Source organism: Lissotriton vulgaris, chromosome 1_2 (assembly GCF_964263255.1).
Source record: "Lissotriton vulgaris chromosome 1_2, aLisVul1.2, whole genome shotgun sequence".
Lineage (NCBI taxonomy): Eukaryota > Metazoa > Chordata > Amphibia > Caudata > Salamandridae > Lissotriton > Lissotriton vulgaris.
Genome location: NC_141686.1, coordinates 36429039 through 36443287, shown reverse-complemented (window position 1 = coordinate 36443287; position 14249 = coordinate 36429039). Strand labels below are relative to the sequence as shown.

Sequence of the window (14249 nt, the reverse complement as noted above, 5' to 3'; positions counted from 1 at the left end):
GGAGGAGGGATATGGGTCGGTAGTTTTTAAGTTCAGAGGGGTCTGCTGTGGGTTTCTTCAAAAGGGCGCTGAGTTCGGCGTGTTTCCAGCTTTCCGGGAAGGTGGCAGAGTTAAACGAGCAGTTGATGACATCACGGAGATGGGGTGCGATGATGGAGTCAGCTTTGTTGAAGATGTGGTGGGGGCAGGGGTCGGTTGGCGAGCCAGAGTGGATTGAGTTCATTAGGCGGATGGTGTCTTCAGTGGTGATTGGGTTCCAGGCGCTAAGGTTGTTAGTTGGCGGAGTAGGATATGCGGGGGGTGGGGAGGGTTGATCGCTGGGAGTATTGTCGAAGCTGTTGTGGATGTCGGCAATTTTGTTGTAGAAGAAGGAGGATAACGCATCGCAGAGGTCTTGGGAGGGAGTGATGTTGTTAGATGCTGCGGTGGGGTTGGTGAATTCTTTGACGATGTTGAAAAGTTCTTTGCTGTTGTGAGTGTTGTTGTCGAGATGATCCTTGAATGCTGATTTCTTGGCGGATCGAATCAGTTGGTGGTGTTTGCGGGCGGCTGCCTTGAGGGTGGCCATGTTGTCAGTGGTTGGGTATTTTCTCCATGTTTTCTCCAGGGTGCGGCATAGTTTCTTGGATTTTTTAAGGTCATCATTGAACCAGGGAGCCTTTTTGCTGGCTGATTTGATCTGGTGCTTTTTCAGGGGTGCTAATTCGTCAGCACTGTGGGTGATCCATTGCTTGAGATTGGTGGCCGCTTGGTTTGGGTCCAATGAGAGGGTGGGAGGGTTTTGGTTGAGTGATGTGAGGAGTTGGCCGGAGGTGATTTTGTTCCAGTTTCTCCGAGGAATAGGTTGTGGGCGGTTGTGGGTCAGGGTGGTTTTGTAGCTGAAGTGAACACAGCTGTGGTCCATCCAGTGGAGGGCTGTGGTGCGATCGAAGGAAATGTGCTTGCTGGAGGTGAAGATAGGGTCGAGCGTGTGTCCGGCTACATGGGTGGGGGTGTCAACAAGTTGTTTGAGTCCGAGACTGGCCAGGTTGTCCAGGAGGGTGGAGGTGTTGCTGTTGTGTTTGTTTTCAAGGTGGTAGTTGAGGTCTCCTAAAAGAATGTAGTTCTCGGAGGCGAGGGCATGTGGGCTGACGAAGTCAGTGATGTCATCGCTGAATTGAGTGCGGGTACCTGGAGGCCTGTAGATGAGGGTGCCTCTAAGTGTGGTCCTAGGGTTGGAGTGGATCTGAAAGTGGAGATGTTCGGCGGATGCAAGATTGTCGTCGGAGCTGGTCGTGATTTTGATGGTGTTCCTATGGATGATGGCGATGCCTCCTCCTATTTGATTGGTGCGGTCTTTTCTGATAATCTTGTAAGCGTCCGGTATGGCTATGGCGATGTCAGGTGCTGATGATGTGTTCATCCATGTTTCTGTAAGGAAGGCGATGTCCGGTGACGCAGTGTCGAGTAGGTCCCAGAGTTCAGTTGCGTGTCTGTGGACCGAGCGGGTGTTCAGCAGGATGCACTTCAGGCGACTGGAGTCGGAGCTGTGTATGGAGGAATTGGATTTGGTGAGAGTCCTGAAGCAGTTGAACTTGCAGGAGAGGCAGGCGAATGGGCCGTGGGTACGTCCTGGGGTGACTTTGCAGCATTGTGGTGTGCGTCCTGGGTTGAGGGCGAGGAGAGTAGCGGCATCATATGTGACTCTAGTGGGTTGGGAGCAGCGAGAACCAGGGGGACAGGCACTGGGCGCGGTCCAGGCGCGGACGGGCGTAGACGGGCTTACCTTTGGCGCGACCGCTGCGCGCGGGAGCATCAGTCATATATGGATGTTGGAGTGGGCGGGGCGAGGGAGGGTCAGCTGAGAGGCGGGGCGGGCTGTGGGGGACGGGCTCTGAGGCACCACAACAATCAATAAGATGGCGGCAGAGAAACAACAACGATGTTAGTCACCCCTATGGTTGGCCCAAAGGCAGGGTGCATTTTAAGCATAAGGTAGGACAAGCCCTGACGTGTGTGGCATGTCCTAATAGTGAATTATACCCATTTTTGTTTTTCACTATTGTAAGCCTACCTGCTCTCCTTAGGCCAGACTGGGCTGCTGGAATTATTACACTATATAATCCTAACAGACTCGGAGAGCATGGTGGAAAGTCGAGTTTAGTACCCCTGAACTCAGAATTTGATAACACATCCTTTAGGATGGATGGTTTATAGATTCTGAGTTTGAAACTAGCACTTTTAGAAAGTGACTAGTTTCTTGTCTAACTATTTACCGGTCTCTGCTGGTTTGGTGTGTGTGTGTGACAGGGGCTGGGTGGCTCCAGAGGTCTGAATGAGTCAGTGTGGGGTGAACGAGGCATTTGCGTTTAGAGTGGGGGAAGAGTAGTTCCTGATAGACTGCCCTGCCTGACACAATACTGGCTCCACCTCCTGCCGGGCGACTGATGGCCCTGCCCCTGCCAGTGACAATGCTGGCTACACCTCCTGCCGAGCGGCTGAGGACCCTTCCCTGCACAGGGAATAGACCAGGTGCCTCGGCCTGGCAACACCCACAACAAACCCAGGATAGGGGAAATTCCCCTGCATGGACAAAGGGATCAAAGCAGAAAAAGGGTATAAGAGAAGGACCCCTGAACCAAGGAATTTAGATCACTTCTGACAAGGAAACCTACACCCAGGGCAAGAAGCCTGCTGATCCAAGGACTTGCCTACCTCTTGTGCCAGAGTGCTGTTTGCTGGGGGGAATCCTGCAGTTGTTTCTTTATTTTTGCCAAGGAACAAGGAGAGAGGAACTGAGAGTGTACTCTCGTGTTGCCAAGAAAATCTCCAAGGGCTGGAAGAGTGCCAGTCTCCTGTTGAAGTCACAGGGCTAAAGGACTTCACCATCTGCCAAAATTGCCTGTTGCTGCAACGTGGGAGCCCAGCACCTCTAAAGAAACCAGCAATCACGATGCCGCCGAATCCAGCTCGACATCGAGAGTCCGACTCCAGTGTCCCGCACCTTCGACGCCGGCAGCCGGGCCCGATCGACCCCAGTAGCGACGCCGCTACCGATCGCCTTGACATCGCAGCCCATCTCGACGCCGTGAGCGCTGCTCACTCTTGCAACAACGACATCGACAACGACGCCGTATCCTGCTTCGCCACCATAAGTGCTGCTCCAGCCCAACATCTCTCGACGCCACTGCGGATCGCCCCGTCTCCGAAGCTCGATCGACCTCGACGCCGACACTTCTCGACGCCGTGGATCATAGTTTTCTTCATTCCAAAAGGTACTGTGTTGTGGGGTCTGTTTCGACTCAGGGTTCGACGTAGCGCTCCTGGCGGTCGACGCCGAACCTTTGGAATAACTTTGCCTCGACGTTGTGTGACTCCTGTGGGGGTTACATTGTTGCCAAGAACTGTGCTTTAGAGAAGAAGAGTTACCTTTGTTGCTAAAAACTATTTACTAAGAAGAAACTTTACCTGAATTATTATTTTTCCTTCCAAAGAGTATTTATTGAGATTGTGGTATATTTTTGTCGTTATTTGGTCTTGTGCTAAGCCTTATATAAACATCCTTATTTTTATAATACCTTCTCTGTTGTGTCCATTTGTGGTGTATTCACTTTATTACTGTATGTGGTCATAAATGCTTAACACACAGCCTCTGAGATAAGCCTGTCTGCTCTGCCAAGCTACCAAGGGGGTGAGCAGTGGTTATCTGAGTGTGTGATCCCCTTTCCCTGACTAGAGGAGGTGGGTCCCTATTTGTCAGAAGTGTATACCTCTGCCAACTAGAGACCAGCTGATTCGAACACCTCCTATAAACAGACGATTTTCACAATAAACTACAGACCAGTGTTGTCAGAAAAAGACCTATACACTCACTTATTTATTGGAAAAAAATAACCTTTATTTAGACAATACAAATAAATGGAAACGCAAGTTTATTAGAACAAACAGTATAACATGAAATACGTGGGTGGGACTCCTGTGGTAGCAGCGTATAAAACCTGCAAGACAAAAATGAAACAGAAGTATGTGCGTTATGTGGAAGAGGAAAAGAATGGTAGTCCAAAAGAAAGGAAGATAGCGACAATGGGAGGGAGTGGGAGTGGGTGGAAGGGAGAAGGGGATGGACAGTCAAAAGAACAGAGGGAGGAGGTGGCAGAGCGTCGGCCTACTGTACCTCAGTGTTTACCTCCCGTCACCCAGTTTGTCTAGGGCGCTGGGGTCCGCAAGAAACAGTGTGGTCCAGCAAGTCCTTAAAATTGAAACATATGAATGAGGTCAGAGATTACATTATTAGATATGGGAACATCACTTGCCTGCACCTGTGCACCCAGGGTGCTGTACCACAGCACCTTCCCACGCACTGTGCTCAATTGTAGGTCCTGCTTACCGAGGCCTCACCTGCCACCATCGGTGTGTCCAAGGACGTGCCGGTGCAAGCTCCGAGTCCGGGGTACTTTTGTAGGTTGGGAGAGCAGGTCTTTGGTTGGGGATGGTGTCTTGATACCACTATGGAAGACGTCAGAATGCCCAGGGCATCATTATGGGGTGAGCATCTGCTCCGCCCATTTTCGGTCAATTAATTCAGTGTCTGAAAAGGGAGAAACAATTTGATGCTGGAAATGTGTGGAGGTAAATGAAGGTTTATTTCAAGCTTAATAGAAACCACCAGTTGAGTGCATCCTTCATTTTTTAATTGCTATCTACCAACTGTTAGTGGTAATTGTGGTTCAAAGAGGAGTTGGAGTGCACGAGAATACACAAGGTTAAATAGTGTTATTTTTTAAAAACAAGCACGCAAATCTTTTCTTTCTTTCTTGTACCACAATTGTGTTTTAACTTTGCCACCATGCTCTTAGGGTGCTAGGGGCCATACCTATCCATACCCATGCACCGCTCTCAGTTGATGAGGAGCTGACCGGTGGAGGGACTCAGCAATAGTGAATTCCGCCATGTTGGGGGTGAATTTGGCTCGTGCACTCGTTGTCTCCCCTTCTTAAACATAAAATGACCAACCTGACTCGTACGCACAGCGCGTGCGCCTCTGGTACGCCGAAGGCAAGCCTGTCTGTGCCCGTCTGCGCCCGACAGAGCACAGAGGCAGGAAATGTTGTCCAAATTACGACCACTGTGCGGACCTTGGACTGCCTAAGGTTTTCCTCTAAAACCTTGTATAATATTAGGACTACATGGCTCAGTAACTCTCTATTATACACTTGTTGTGCAGCAAAATTCCCCATGGCTCGGGAAGGCGCTGTATCCTGCAGGTTTTGTCATTTTCAATGTAATTTGGATTTCGACAGTCGACCTGACCCACAAATGAAGTCGGATGATGTTTCCCCAGCCCAGAATACATCCTTTGTAATGTGCGGTCCCTAGCCAAACACCCCATTGAAATTTGGGATATGATCTCCTCCCATTCCCCGGAGATCTGTTTCTTTACAGAAACTTGGCTTACTCCAACCAGCCATCCGTCCATTCATCTGGCAATCCTGGCAGGTTATAAATGTATTCATCTGGACAGAATAGGTAAAACAGGAGGTGACATTGCTATGGCTTTCAAGGACCATCTGAAAGTACAATGGACCTCTACCCTCGGTAACAATAGTTTAAAACTAGGCATCTTCAAAACTGAAATATCTGCATCAGAGAGCTGGAATGGAGCTTTATTGTACCGACAGTCTGGTCCGAGAGCCAATTTTTCCACCTACCTTATAGAACAAATAGCTACTCAGGTTCTCGCCTCCTCCAAATTTATTCTATTGGGAGATTTAAATTTCCACGGCGAGGATCTTCATAACCCAGAAGTCAGCCAGCTCGTAAACAGCCTTAGTGTAATAGGCCTTTCACAAAGAGGGCAGGTTCCCACTCATTGTGCTGGCCATGCCCTTAATTTAATTTTTACTAATATTGTATTGTATTGTAATTGCATTTATATAGTGCTTACTACCCCTGACGAGGCGTCGAAGCGCTTTTTCGGCGGGTAGCACGCTACTCCGGGACCCATAGAGGATTAGTGTTGTATTACTATAGGGAAACATGCAAGTAAATTTCTAGTGGTGGATAGGTTAGTCAGTTATTTGGATTTGAAATGATAGCAGAAGGATAGAGGAGGACAAAGGTTTGTATTTATTTATCGCTCGCTTGTTGACGCATGCAATTCAGGAAGCCTATAAAGGATTAGTGGTGAATTAATATGGTGAAATATGAGGTAATTTCAGTGTTGGATATTAGTCTGTTACTTGGAGTGAGAAGGATAGCGGATGGATAAAAGGGGAAGAAAGATTTGCATTCATATAGCACTTGTTACCCCTGATGGGTGTTGAAGCGCTTTTCTGGCAAGTAGCACGCCACTCCGGAAGCCATAAAGGATTAGTGTTGAAAATTTGTATAGTATAAATATGAAGTAATTTGAGTAGTAGATATGTTATTCAGTTATTTGGGCAGTATATTAGTATGGAATTTGATAAGTGAACATGTTAGTCTGTTAATTTTGATTGAAAAAGATAGTGGAGGGATAAAAATGAAGGATTATTTTAAGGTCTTAGCAGTAGGAATAGACTTTTGGATGAGTAAAAAGGAGTTTTGGAGGGAAGGAGTAAGAGGGGAGAGTTTAGAAAGGTTTGTTTTAGGGGATCGGTGTAGTAAAAAGAGGTGTCAGATGATGCAAGGAGGGGTAGAGCGTCTAGAAAGGGTTATTTTGGCGATTATAGTAGTGGTATGGGGTTTGGGATAAATGAGAGTGGATGTAGAGGATATTTTGATAGATGTCTAGGATGAGAGATAGGGTAGTGCATTAGAAGGAGTAGTAGAAAGAAGTTTGAGATGAGTCAGAAGGTTCGGCTAGAAGATATATAGAGCGAAGTATAGGCTGAGAAATAGGCTAGTGCATTGGAAATGCTAAATTAGAAGAAAGTGATAAATATATAGATCCATAAGTACATTGAAAGTACAAAGATACATGAAGTAAGTATATTTAGATTACATATATTTATAGAGGCACAGTAGGAGAAATAGGGTAGTGCATTGGATATGCTTTTTCACAATGGAAGTATGTACATGTAGACCAAAGATGATTTTTATTTATTGATGAATATTATTATTATTATTATTATTATTATTATTATTATTATTATTATTATTATTATTATTATTATATTTTTTATTTTCTCTTAAAAACATAATTAGTTTATATGTTTTATAAAGTAATGTTCTAAATGTTCTAAATTGTCCAATGGATGAGAGGCGGTTAGAAAAGAGGTGTTGTATTGCTGTATCTGTGTTAGGTGTGGTGGAAGAGTGAAAGCTTGGCATTGGAGTTTGTTCCTTTTTTGTGCTTTGAAAGGTATATGTATGTATTTTGTGATGGTAAATATTATGAGGTGTTGCGCTCCGAAGATCTTGTTGTGCTGGTGTGTGTGATAAGTTTTGCTTTTGAGGTGTGGTGAAAAGGGGTGCTAATGTATATGTTTCATGCACCTGATTTAGTTGTGTAGTATTGTTTGTGAGAGGAGGTTGTGACGTAGAGGGGGTGGTGATGTGTTTATGAGTAGAGTGTATGTTGTGTGTAGGAGGGAATGAAGTAGAGGTGAGAGTGTTTATCTTAGACTGGTTTGTTTCAAGAGTTACAAAGTTTGGTGGTGTGCAGTGTGTGTGTTGTGTGTTAGTGTTATTATGGTAGAAGGGAGAGGAGGGTGGTTGTTGGACAGCTGATGGAAGGATCATTATATGTTTTAGTGATAAAAGGTGGACTGTTGGGTGTAATTACAGCAGGGAGAGTGTGTCTGAGTGGGATGTAGTTATGTATGGTGTTGATTGGCGTTGTGTTAGTGATGGGTGTTTTGGTTAGTGGTATAGGATAGAGTTGTGTACTGTTTGTGGGTGATGGTGGATATGTGTGGTAGTTGGGATAGTAGGGTATGTAGATGTGGTTTGGTTGGGTTGGTGGTGCATGCTGTTACATTAATCTGTACTTAGTGTTGTTCGTGGTGTATATTTGGTGTGAGTGTGTTGCTCTGTTTGTGGGTGTGGATGGTGTGGGCTGTGTATTGGTAAATGAGAAAAAGGGCAGCATTTCTTGGCCTAGTCCCGACCAGTCTCGAACAGGCTCAAACAGGCAACTACCCTTGTCCTCTCCGCCCTTAGCCTCGCCGCCCGGGCTGAGACGCCTTAAGCCTGGCCATTTTTGTAGCCCTAGTAATCCGATGACCCCTTCAGCCAATGGGAACCCTAACCCAAACACTATCCAATCAGAACACTAGCCCTAACATCTAGAACCAATAGGAGACCAGGACCTTGCACCCAATCAGTTCAAAAACCCTGATCTCTACGTCCAATAAAGGCCTTAGCCCTACCACTAGTCCCAACCCAAGTCCTAGCAGCCAATGGTACAGGTAGTCCTAGTCAGTACTTCCAATAGAAAGCCTAACTCTACTTTTAGTCCCACAACTGCTCCAACAACCAATCGCACCAGAAGCCCTAAATAGCTACTTCCAATTAAAGGTCTAACCCTAGTCCCACCCTACTCGCAACAACCAATAACATAGGAAGCCCTAGTCCCTACTTCCAATAGAAATCCTAACCCTAGCCCTAGTCCCAACCCTACAATGATTGAATCACAGACCGAGAAACCAATCAGAACCCTCAAATACCCAACCAATGAGGACATTAACCCTAACCCAATAGAAACACCAGATAGAACCACCAATCGGTGTACACACGTGCCAACCACTAGCAGACCATAGAAGGTCCCAGCGACCTCAGACAAGGTTTGCTGGCCCCCAAAGCCTACACAGCACTGTTCAGCCACGCCATTCGGCACCTTGGTTTACACCCAAACTAAAAATTGAGAAATCAAAATGTAAGGCCCTGGAGTGACGATGGAAAAATAGCAAAGATCCATTGAAGCAACAGACCTACAAAAGAGCCCTGTTGGGCTATCATAAGAGCATTAAAGTTGCCAGATGTATCTATATCAAGGGCCAAATTGATCGGGCTAGCAACTCAGCCAAAGCCCTTTGTAACATAGTGAAAGATTTTGTTTCACCTCTAGCCTGCAGGCAAATCCCGGATGAATCGCAAGAACTCTGCGATGCTTTAGCAATCTATTTTCAGGAAAAGATCTTGACAATCTATGCAAACTTTCCCAATAGAGAACCCCTTAATCTGGCCCTTTCAACTCGTCAAGAAGAATCTGAAATTCCAGTAACTAACATCTTGGATCAGTTCGCACCTACCACCTTGAAAGAAGTCTCCAACCTATTATCTCTATCAAAATCGGATTCGCCGGGTGACCTGTGCCCCCCTGAAATCATGGCCCTTATATCCTCTAGCTGGGCCCCAGAAATTCTTAAAATTTTTAACTGTTAGATCCAATCTGGCATCATCCCCACTGATTGGAAAAAGGCATATGTAAGGCCAATATTGAAAAAATCTACAGCTGACACCCGAACGCTTAGAAACTATTGGCCTATATCCCTTCTACCTCTGCTGGCCAAACAACTAGAAACCATTATAAATAGGCAATTGAGCGCATTTTTAGAATCTAACATAGTCGGGATTCAGGCCATCCTTCAGCACTGAGACTGCCATTCTTGCAGTAACTGACAAGCTTAGGCAAGTGCTAGATGCTGGGAGATTCAGGGTTCTGATTTTGTTAGATCTCTCTGCAGCATTCAATACCATCTCTCATTCTATGCTTGCGGAGAGACTACACACATTTGGGATTCGAGGATCAGCCTTGAAATGGATCAATAATTTTCTGTCCGATAGATGGCAAAGGATTATGCTGGTCCGTATCTTTAACAGAAAACCTGCTTGGACAAGGGCGTCCCTCAGGGATCTTGCCTGAGTCCGACATTATTTAATGTCTATATGGCACCCTTAGCAAAAATTATCGAACCATTTGGTTTCGATATAATCTCCTACGCTGATGATATACAGTTGATGTTTTCACTGGGTATCGATCTCTAGGATGAGAAACCTCTGTTTGCAGTAGCAAACTGGATGACAGGGAACTGCCTTCAATTGAATCCGAGCAAGACTGAAATTATGCTCATGGGTAAAGCCTCAACGATTTGGACACCTGATTGGTGGCCAGATAAGCTGGGTACTGCCCCCATCCCGACCCAAGCAGTAAAAAATCTTGGAATAAAACTGGACCCAACATTATCCATGAAGGATCATGTGGCAGCTATGTCTAGCTCCTGCTACTACAGTCTACGTCTCCTACGCAGGATACTCCCCTATCTGTTAACCGACTCCTGGAGAACCTTGGTTCAAGCCATGGTGATGAGTCGCCTAAATTATGATAACGCATTGCTGGCGGAAGTAGGAGAGGCATTGCTTGCTAAATTGCAGGTAAATCAAAACTCCGCGGCTAGGATGATTTTAAACCGCCTTCCCAGGCGCCCCCTCCGCTCCTTTGGTGAGACAGCTACATTGGCTACCTATTAAGAAGCGATACTTTTTCAAGATCTGCTGTCTTACCTTTAATGCCATGAATGGCAAGGCGTTGTGTACCTTCAGAAGAAATGATTGAAGCAAGCCCCACTCTGTAACTTAAGGTCCAACTCTCGCATCCCTCTCACCGCACTGGTGGGAGATCCTTCTCGTACCTCTCTCCGCGGTACTGGAACCAGCTCACTGTTGCCCTATGAAAATGCCCTACGTATGCCGCTTTTAGGAAACAATTGAAAACCTTCCTGTTTTAACTTACTCTTAACGTACCAGCTTATTTTTCCCACCTCGCTAGGTTAGCGCCGAGATGCCTCCTGGTGACTTGCGCGCTTTAGAAGTGCACCTAACCTAACATAACATACCAATGTTCACATACAAAGGAACAGAACGCATGCTAGAAGCATAATGTGCGTGTGTAATGCAGTGGGGGAAGCCTGTGTGCATGTACACTAAGTAATGAGCTCACTAAAGTGCCCTAAAAGCCAACACCACATGTCTGTAGGGCATCGCTGCCCTCTGGCTCAGGCCTACAGTACTGTCCAGCAGGTCCTTAAAATGAGACAGACATGTGACTGAATGAGGTCAGAGATCACATATTTACGCAGGGCAACTTTGCTTGTTCACACCTGCGCACTCAGGCTGATGCACCCGACCACTCCCACAGCACTGTGCTCAACAAGTGTCTGTAGGTCAGCGCTGCCCGCTAGCTCAGGCCTACAGTACGGTCCAGCAGGTCTTTAAAATGAGATCGAGATGTGACTGAATGAGGTCAGAGATCACATATTTACGCAGGGCAACTTTGCTTGTTCACACCTGCGCACTCAGGCTGATGCAGCCCACCCCTCCCGCAGCCCTTGCTCAATTGGAGCCGCTGTGCACCCAGGCCTCACTGCTCTCCTGCTGTCATTGTTGTTTGTGCAAACACTATGGGCAGCAGTGTTCACAATTCAGTTCCAGTGTTGATTGCAGGATGGTGTACACCTCATGGATTCCTTTTGAAACATGACGGGCTGTAGGGTTCACAATTTAGAGCCAGTGTTGATTGCTAAGATGGTGTATACCTCATGGATCCCTTTTTTTATTGCTCATTGTGATATGTGAGGTGGATGTGACCATATCACTTGAGGCAGTGTGGAAGAACTGGGACCTGTGGCGTCGTCTTTATCCTATTTATACGTACACAAAGTGGGCTGGGCTTGTGTACGCATATGTGTAGGTGTATGAGTGCATATTATAGTACTGTATTGATGAGTAACTGCATGCATAAGTGACTGGATGTGTGTATAGACCTAGGAAATAGTGGGTGGTATGTAGTATCTGGCATTGTTGTGTGTATGGTTTCAAAAATAATAGTCTGTATTTTAGAGTGTGTGTTTCAAAGTTTATATTGGGGCATCAGTATATGGATCAGATTTCCCCGCGGGGATGATGTCATTTGTGATGTCATCAGTGATGTCACTGACCATGTCATGTGTGATGTAATATGTGACATCATCACCAGTGCATTGCGGACACGTGAGTTATAGTTAGCTCAACTAACTATAACAGGCGCTTTTTTCTGGTTTTATATGAGTCAAATTCAAATTCAAAAGAGACTTCATTCGGTGTATTTCAACCATAAAAGTGCATAAAACCTACAGTACATACATCAAATGTCATTAGATAAAATACAGTTGCAGGTACTAAAAAGACTAATTACATTAGATCCATTAATTCATTCATTGGTCCAAACAAATACGCAATTTAAGAGACAGTTTTAAAAATTCAAGAACTTGAAGGACACGATCACTGTGCAGCAATTGTAAATATAAAAAGGCTGGTCGTATCTGTTTAAAATTCATTTTTTTTAAAAAAGCAATTAAAAAGCGTTTACGAGGGAATTCATAAAATCTGCATAAAAACATAAAGTGCAACATATCCTGTGGAGACTTTCCGTCGCAGCCACAGGATATTGGATTTTTACAGAAACTCTCCTTTTTAGGTCTAATAAGCAGATGTTGGAACAGGTTAAATCTAAATCTAGTTAGTAAGAACTTGTCGTGAGTGCTGAAAGTGCCGAGTAGGTAAGGCTCTGTTGTCAAACAGGTTTTAACCATAATAAATTTCCTAACACTTACTTTTTGTAACCCGACACCCTCCCTCACAGCCTTCTTGCGTAGAAGAAACGCCTGCTTGACTAGATCAATGTCCGCCTTGCCAATTCTTGATGGGTCTTCAAACAGATCAGGACGACCCATCTCAAAAAAGCAAGTTTTTAGGTACTTCAACCAGGGAGTGCCTAATGCATTGTCATGAGCCATAAAGTCATTGACAATTAGATGTGTTAGGGGAATATCTTCGCATAACCACATTTTCAACCAGCATAACAGAGGTCTTAGGGACAGGATATCGCTCAAATACCCCACTCCTAGTTCCTCGTGAACTGCAAAGTTGGAGGTGGAGGCCGGGACACACAGAAGCCGTTTATAAAATGAGTCAAATGTTCAACTAACTATAACGTCCCTGAAACCTATTTTTTTTTTTGTGAATATATAATACATACATTCTATTAAAACATTCAAACTTGGATCTCATGTGACTATCATGGTGGACTTGCACATACCAGCAATCAACTGTGATCAAGTTTTGGCAAGGTGAAATTTTCAATACAATTTAAGCCGCATACTCTCCATGCTTTCAGTATTTTCGGCACTATTATATGCTTTGGCCTGCGCCAGTCTAGTTCTTTAGTCCATGGTTGCATTCTTAAGATACAACTCACTTAAACATGTATATGTATAATATGTCAGTTATTCTGTGGCCTACAACTGTAATTATATTTGTATTTTGTGATATGCCATGAAATAAGTTTGTCAATATATGTATAATATTGCTCAGCGTATATTAATGTTGAAATAATATTTAGCTCGTAAAACACACTTTTATTTAAGCGCCTTAAGTCAATTTAGAGAGATTGTTTGCATATACTATTTGTACACTGCTAGCCTACCCCGAAAGGCAGTGATTGCTGTACACATTCAAAGGCAAGCATATCGTATAAAGAAAACCAAGCCATATGACTCAAAAGCTGACATTTTCACCGTTTATTTCTCCTTCGGTTGCAGATCGTTACCAGATGCTGAAGTTTCAACTGGCGTACATTTGCAAAGGAGGAAAACTAAGTTCAAACTAACTTATGTATCAATGTCACTTCAGCAATCAGTCAGTAGTCTGGAAAAAAACACCCGGGTGAAAGGATCTTCTTTATATCCCAGAGGAGAACAAAATTCGGCCCTTGGCGTCTTAGACAGCTGCTGACTCCATCTACAAGGCACCAATATTATTGTCGAAGTTAGAAAGCTCTTTGCTCCAGTCTTGAGCATGCATATTAGTAAATTCCTCCTTATGGAGATGGGAAGTGTATTGTATGTTGTGTGGCACGCAAAGACTGTGAAAAAGAGAATACATTACTTTTTTTTCTTAAGAATTCCAAAACCAAAATTAATGCAAATGTGAGAAATCTAGGCACTAATCTGGCATTCCTCATCGGATAGTACGTTTTTAACAAGTTCCGTGAAGGACACGAGTTGTGACTAGGGGTCCCCCCCAAAGTATCAAGTTTAACTATTGTGCAAAAATATTGACTCCAGAATATCGACTGCTACTATGTCATTAAGGTAAGTATTTTAAGATAAATACATATGTTCTGTTCTTCACTCCACATCTATGTAATGTGACAATGTGTAGTTCCTAAAGGTATTCAGATGTGCACATCAGAATACTAAATCTATACCTGCCTATATGTGCTTACTTAGATTTTGTGGTAGTTGATATCC

General features: G+C 44.7%; 1 protein-coding gene across 1 annotated transcript in view; it reads left to right on the top strand.

Moving 5' to 3' along the window:
- Positions 1 to 13994, top strand: part of LOC147733879 (uncharacterized) — a 331557-nt gene extending 317563 nt beyond the window's left edge. Inside the window, 1 exon segment of the mRNA XM_086952781.1 lies at positions 13539 to 13994. The gene's annotated coding sequence lies outside the window, so the exon portion shown is untranslated.
- The last annotated feature ends 255 nt before the right edge of the window (positions 13995 to 14249 follow it).